The sequence below is a fragment of the Gorilla gorilla genome, chromosome 5 (assembly GCF_029281585.2).
Source record: "Gorilla gorilla gorilla isolate KB3781 chromosome 5, NHGRI_mGorGor1-v2.1_pri, whole genome shotgun sequence".
NCBI classification, from domain to species: domain Eukaryota; kingdom Metazoa; phylum Chordata; class Mammalia; order Primates; family Hominidae; genus Gorilla; species Gorilla gorilla.
In genome coordinates, this window is record NC_073229.2 from 86391277 (window position 1) to 86398940 (window position 7664).

A 7664-nucleotide genomic window follows, 5' to 3' on the forward strand; every position below is an offset into this window, starting at 1 on the left:
TTGCAACCTGAAAAAAAAAAGAACACTAAAACTAAATTTGGAAAAAAAGTCATAAAATTTCTTATATCATGCCTTATGCCTAATATATTTAAAATGACTTAAGAGAAAATAGCCACCTATGTCTTTTAGATAATTTGTAAAATAAGCTTTCATACGAGGTGTAATGGAAGAGGTCTCATATTGAATCTTGAATTGGGACAGATATTAAAATATCAGAATCCCAAAAAATTGTTTTAACAAGTAAAACATTAAATAAAGTACAGAATAATATATGCACAGAAATGAATATACTAAAAAAGCAGGTTTTTCAAATGTAGTCCAGAATAACTTGGCTTTCACAATATAATAAAAAGGGGATTTGCCACACCAGAAGAAACCATTCATACATATCACCCCACTTGTTTTTTCCTAATAATAATGTTCATAATTCAGACAGGTCTTCAAAGACAGGGACCTAATTGGGCTTATGCACTGCTCTGGTAGACATAATAAGGTGAAAGTTGTGAAGAGAGTGTCAATGAGAAAATTTGATAGTCTTGAAACGTAACATATTAATTTGCAGTCTTATCTCAGCAAAACAAGTAACTATCTTATTTTTTGAAATTCGTACTGTTTATCATAGGAAAAAAAAGTGTGGTCCCATTAATGTTTAACGTAGGAAATTATGTTAGTTTCAGTTTTCACACACCACTGAACTGTCTTTTGATTCCATAGTTTGAAATTATAAAATGTGGAATAATTAAACATTTATTGAAGTTATAAAAAGTGAGAAAAAATATAATTTTTGAGTCAAGTTTTCACAAACTAAAACTATTTTCTGTTTTACTCTTAAATCTGAGTAAATCATCTAAAATCTTTAAATATCAATTTTAGAAATAAAATGAAAATAATAACTTGTTTGAAAATTTAACAATGATTATGTGAGAAATAATGCAACAACATGTTGAGTTCAGTGCCTGGCAATAGATATACATCTATCCATTTATTCAGTAATATTTGAACATAGATATTATGAGCATATATTAACATGAAGACACAATTAGTTGTGATTTCTAAAAAAATAAATACAGATAAAAATGATTTTTATGAGTACTTGCAGCTATGCTATGTCTATTTAACTTAAATATAAAGCTCATATAAATAAAGGGAAACTTGAGCAACTGTAATTTTAAATTCCAAAGAGACTTCTTGACTAATTGCTACGTAAACATCCTTTCTTTGACTGGGGAAAAAGTGAATGTACAAACATTAAAAAAATTTGTTCACCCTAATGTTGTATCCTAATGCAAAGCTTGAGCTATTATTTTTCTAAAGAGATATTTTAAAATAAATTACAAAAGAGGAAGAATGAAAGCATAATGTATTCTGTAATACAAGTATGTTTTACTTTGTGTTAAATTTATTTTTTGCTGCTTTTAATATACCTTATTAGAAAATAGAGGAAGTCACCTCACATTGCCATAAATGAGAAAAAGTTGTAATTAAATATAATTAATTGAATTAAGTTGCGTATATGGACAGAATATATAAGGACACTTCCCCTTCCACCAGGAAAGCAAAGAAATAAAAGGTCCTTTGAACAGAGCTTGACCTTCTAAGACAGTTTGTGATAGGAATTCACTGCTCAAGCCTATGAAATAATTGCAATTGAGGAAGGAAACAATACAAGAGCAGAAGGTTGACAAACCAGAGTGGCTAATATATATTTATTACTTAATGTTATGTCTTTTCAAAAGTGAAAGCAGCTTTGGTGAAAAACTTCCAATTGGTGGCTATTTCTTGGCTTTCTTAATCTTTCACCAGCTGACTTATAACACCCACCCACACACACACACTCCAGTTTAGTCTGCCAAAGAGAAAAGTTTATCATATTTGGCCAAGAATTTCCCTAAATTCTGAAATGGTGAAAACATTCACTTTATCAGAAGGATGTTCATAACGTTAAATTAACATTTAAAGCAAGCCAGGCCTGTAATCCCAGCATTTTGGGAGGCCAAGGCAAGCAGATCCCTTGAGCTCAGGAGTTCAAGATCAGCCTAGGCAACATGGTGAAATCTCATCTCTACGAAACAGACAAAAATTGGCAGGGCTGGTGGCATGCACCTGTGGTCCCAGCTACTTGGGAAGCTGAGGTAGGCGGATCCCTGGAGCCTAGGAGTCCAGGCTGCAATCAGCCTAGATTGTACCACTGTACTCCAGCCTCAGTTACAAAGTAAGACACTGTCTCAAAAATAAAAATATAAAGGAATAAATAATGTAAAAAAAAAACATTGAAAGCAAAAGGGACTTTGTAGACCTCCTACACATGCATACAAATAAGAATTTATCATTGAGCTTGATGTTCGCTTTGTCACATTGAGAAAATTTAAATATTATTTCCAGATGAATAAATTTGTTGCATTAAATGTCAATGGTACACTGAAGCGAGAATGTGATTTGAACTCAAGAGCCTTTAGAAATTTGTATCAAAAGATAATGTGCATGCTTAATTTTTATATGTAATTCACAAATTATAAAATATAATTTGTCAGAATAAAAAATGGAGTTTTGTACTTACATTTGAGGTTTTATAATTTTATTACAACTTAAACATCTCCATGTCTAATGAACAATATGTGCATTACTTCTCCTGACTACATCAATCTGCATTAAATCATAGTGACAGTTGCATTAAATCATAGTGACTGTTACATTGACAGCTAAATGCAAATAGTTCTCTTCATTTAGGAACACGCTTGTTAATCAGAATTACACAAATCTTGTACATCTCCAGAAACTAACACTGACCTAGAACTTAATTGTTCATCTAAATGCTCTGTGAAGTGTTTGAATAGGTGTAATTTATTTACTTAGAAATTACCAACACAGATGCTCTCCCCCATTACACACCTCTTTTGTATTCAACTATGATTTAATGGTTTCTTGTACAAAACCAGTCCAAGCCAATTAAAAAGCAAATAAATAGTCACAGTGGAGGGTAAATTGCCTTTTCTGCCTTCTTGAAGCATGTGTGCACCACTAAGATAAGATGTTGTCAATCTGTTAAAATCTCAGTGAATCCATCCTTCTTCACTGCTAGTAGCAGGAAAGCTTTAACACTTTGAACAACTAGGAAGGGTCATTTGTCTAAGTTGTGGCAAAGCCTAAGGGGCAGAAAGGCCATAGTATTTCCTGCAACACATTAATCTAGACTTTAAAATAATGGAAAATGTTCCAAAAGTGTCACTGTTAAACACACTGTTGTTGGCTTAATTCAACTTCCTTTTTCCCTTCATTTATTCAAGATAAAATAATGCTGTACATTTTATTTACAAACATGAAGCAAAGCCAATGTCATTAGGATTGTTCAGTGTAGACAATTCATCTATATAGTCTCAATGAAACCAGTTGCTAAGCCCCCATCTCAAGTAACTTAATGCTGTCACTTCCTCATCAATTCCTTTGTCCCCCGCTGCCCATTTGCAGTTGTTTAGAATTTTGTATCTGTTGCCTAGAACAATAATGGGTATTATGATGAAGTTATCAATGACAGAAATTTTTAAGCACATTAATTATGCAGTTCTATTTCAATGTTACCAATGTTCTTTCGATAATATATGTCTATTATTTCTATTTTGAATTGCATTTATTATAGACTAAAGCTGTTGTAATAAAGAATCCGACCAAAATTTTTGACGTTTGATGGCTTACAGCTTCTACATTTCACTCCTCCTTGCTCTCCTACTCCCTCACATCTATAAAAAGTGGATAAGAAAGTCTGTGTGCTTCCTACTTTGGCACAGGTCAGAAGCTCAAACCATGTAAACCCCTTCCCCTCCTGGCCCCACCTCCTAACGATAAGGATCCAAAGACAATCTCCCTTCCCTTGCTTTTAGGCCAATTTAGGAGGCCTGCCTTCCTCTCTTCAGAAAAGCCCCATTATGTGAGTAACAAAACTTTTTGTGTGCTCTTGGGGTATGTGTGGCTTTATCAGTCTCTACATCTGAACCAAATTGTGGGTAGGAATCTAGCCTGCATCTTCTGGTTGTATACAATGGTTTTATAATTTACGTATGCATATGAAGTACCTGGTAAGATTATAAAGCATAGATTCCTAAACCTTCTGCAAGTTTGTGAATTGGACACTCTAGTGAGACACCAACAAGTCAGTGTTTTGTTTCTTTTTGTTGTTTGTTTTTTACAGATTTGGGGTATCAACATTTTGCCTTTTATACCCATTTCTTGGATAAACTTATTAATTCTTTCATTTAAAGTCTTGCTTTACCTTGTGCATTATTCTCCCACTCTTCTTTAAGGCTTAAATCTTTGTATCTTCAATGACAATAAGACTTTAGCACAGGAATGTGCTCAATTTTACTTCTATCTCAGAACTAATCAAGTAAAACTTGAGAAATATTAGCAACAATAATAAATAGAAATGTCATCATGGTTTCTTATGTCAATGCTAACTCTAAATTTGACAAATTTCTGGTTTCTAGCTTGATTTAGAGATGGATCCTAAATAGGCTGCTTGAATTTTCCATCACGTCTAATTCTTTGTTGCGTGTAGTTTTTAAGTGCCAGTTAATAGGCAAGCACCTGCCTGACCATATCAGCAACACCAGAGGCAGAAGGCATTATTAAAACACAGATTTTTGGGCCCACTCCACAGATAAGTTGGTGTAGGGTCCACAAAAAACGATTTTTAAAGAAGCACCCCTTCAGGATTCTTATGCAGTTTATAGGAATACTAGTTAGTAATGAATGTGTTCTGGAGCCTCAAAATATTTTAGAGCAGGAAGCTGACACTTATTGTGCCAAGTTTTCTCTCCAACTCTTGCAGCCCAGCATGTCAACTGATGAAAAAGTGCTGGCATTCCAAAAAGCCTGGGGGATGGTGCTCAGAAAGCCCCTGCTAGGAGCTAGATTGGATTATCTCAACTCATACCTCTCAGCTAACAGGTGGCACCCTGCTGAAAGCTGTTGACCTGAGGCTCTTTTGGATTGTGGTAAGAGTGTGAATTGTGATCCATCACTCTGGAGAACCCTGATCAGAGGCTATTAGCAATGCACGTGGTCTTGGCAATTGATAGAAAAAGGAACACTGCGCCAGGGGAAGCTTGCGACAATGAAAACTGTCTCAAAATTCTTCTTTATATCAGCAATCCTAACTCTAGAATCATCAAAATATAACTAGGTTTTACTGTGTGTGAAAATGTGATAATTCCAATCAACACAGTTGTACTACCTAAATCCTTCAGTTAGAAGAAAAATACTAAAAAAATACTAAATAAACGAACAGATTTTTTATGAATTTTACACTGTAATTTCCCTTACACCTAGTAGGGAAGAATATTTGAATTTCTAGAAATAATGTATGTATTTATCTACATATAAAAATAAAATTAAGACTTTACATAACACCCACCTTTAATCAACGTAACATTTTCTGACATTTATGCATTTTCAGAAAAGAAACAACTAGCCTGCAAAGCAATTGTTAAATTTTAAATGTAGGCCTCCAAAATACAATAAACAAACTACAGAAAACAGAAGCCTATCAACACAGTAAACATTTGCAATGGTTTTAATATAACCATAATTATAAACTGAAGAACACTAAATGATTTTAGTGTTTTCTATCTGAAAATATACACTGGTGGTGGTAATTATATAACAGCATGATTAATAGCATGTCTTGTAATAATTATTTATAAATTAGGCACCACGTTTTTAAATCCCTCAGAATTAGCAAGGTAAAACTTTTATCAACACATTAAGTTTACTCTACTCTTACGCAGTGAGGGCCAGAGAGTCATACAAAAATAAATAGATGGTCTAGTTCAGTAAATGACCTTAGAAAAGCAATGAGAATATATTCTTCATTCAGAATACCAAAATATTATGTTTTACAAATGTATATTCTCTGCATACCTATTTTTGTATTGACATGTATAATCATATTGTAACTGTATTACATAAAGAAATAATGCATTTTATATGTTCACAACATCCTATAAAAAAGGCAGGAAGCAGCTAGAGAAAATTAGATGTTCAAAGAAACAAAATTTAAAAAATGAAATTATGTACATTTCTTATAAAATAAGAACAATTAGTCATTATAGTATAACAGAGGAACTGAGAATAGAGAATAAAATTATCTATAATGAGCATTAAAACTGTCTGCCATTTGACTTTGAGAGACACATTCTCTTTACTATATTGCACAGTATACATGTCTGTCCTTTGCTCTCTTGCTCTGAAAGGACACACCATCCCTGTACTTTAAGGCTATATAGGCAAACTTAACTTGTGCTCTTGTGGGACAGTATTTCTGTTTTCCAAGGCTGTTTACTATACAAGCATCCTTGATAATGTAGTCAGGAAAAGAAGTTAAGTGTTTCTGCTTATAAGATATTCAGAAACCTGAGACTGATGGAGAATTATCTCCCAACTATATACTGAAAGAAGTTGTGTTTTAACTAATAACATAAGTGCAGTCTAACCATATGAAATTTTTGTAGAAACATGAATACACATAAGATATAAACTAACATGACTTTCTTAGATTGAAAAGTTACAATGTGTAGAGAATCCAATAGTGTTTGAATATTTTAATACAATAATTTCACCTTGAGAAAAATTATGCTGATGACTTAACAAAAAGAACAGAAATATATTAATGGAAAAACAATTTACGGTAGCTGTGTTATTGTCCTGAAACAGGAAGCCTATGTATCTAATAATAAGGTGGAATTGCATCATGTGTAAATATATAAAATGAGACTTTTTCAGGCAGGCATTGAACACATGTTTACTCAGACTTTTAATGAGGTGTGTGAGAGAATAGCAGTGGTCCCTTCAGTATCCATTTCTTCATTTTCTTAGGCATATCATCTCCCAGATGAAGAGCCAGGGTGATGGGCTAAGACTTCATATATTAAATATGTACAGAAAAAAATGTGTGTGCAACTTTCCTCTCACTGTTTGTGCAGAACTTTCTCTATTTTATCTTCCTATAAATTGCTTGTACAATACTTTATTTTATCTTCCTATAAGCAAAAACACAGACATATCAGACATCTAGTTTTAATCAATCAAATAATAATAATAACTTACATGATGAAAGATCCCAAAATGGAAGCAATTGTCTTTCTGAATGACTTTTTGGTAAGTAAATCTGGTCTTCCAGTAAGACCCATGGTCAAACTATTAAGAGATGAATAAATATTTATCTTACGCAAATCATTACATTTTGGGGTCTAATTTTTACAGCAGCTTAACCTTTACCATATCCGATCAAGGTAGGAAAAAGAAAAATACTCAAAGTTATATTTACAGAGTAATCTAAAATAAATATTAACAGAAAGGAGAAGTGAGAGATTGAGAAGCAAAACCAAGGATACCCATTGTCACTACACCTATTCAATATAATATTGAAAGTCCTAGCTAGAACAATCAGGCAAGTGAAGTTAATAAAAGGCATCACAATAAGAAAATAACTTGAACTATCTTTCTTCAATGACAATACGATTTTATACCTAGATAACACTAAAAGACCCTGCCAAAAAGCTCCTAGAACTGATAAACAACTTCAGTAAAGTTTCACAGTACAAAATCAGTGTACAAAAATCAGTAGCATTTCCATACACAAAGTTTAAGCTGAGTCAAATCAAGAATGCAAT

At 32.9% G+C, this 7664-nt stretch overlaps 1 long non-coding RNA gene across 1 annotated transcript; it reads right to left on the reverse strand.

Moving 5' to 3' along the window:
* Positions 1-3394: 3394 nt before the first annotated feature.
* LOC129534410 (uncharacterized) lies at positions 3395-7171 on the reverse strand. The gene is made up of 3 exons (XR_008681008.2): positions 7099-7171; positions 5408-5465; positions 3395-3490 (listed from the first exon to the last, which is right to left on the reverse strand). It is a non-coding gene; the product is annotated as an uncharacterized lncRNA (long non-coding RNA).
* Between the last annotated feature and the right edge of the window lie 493 nt (positions 7172-7664).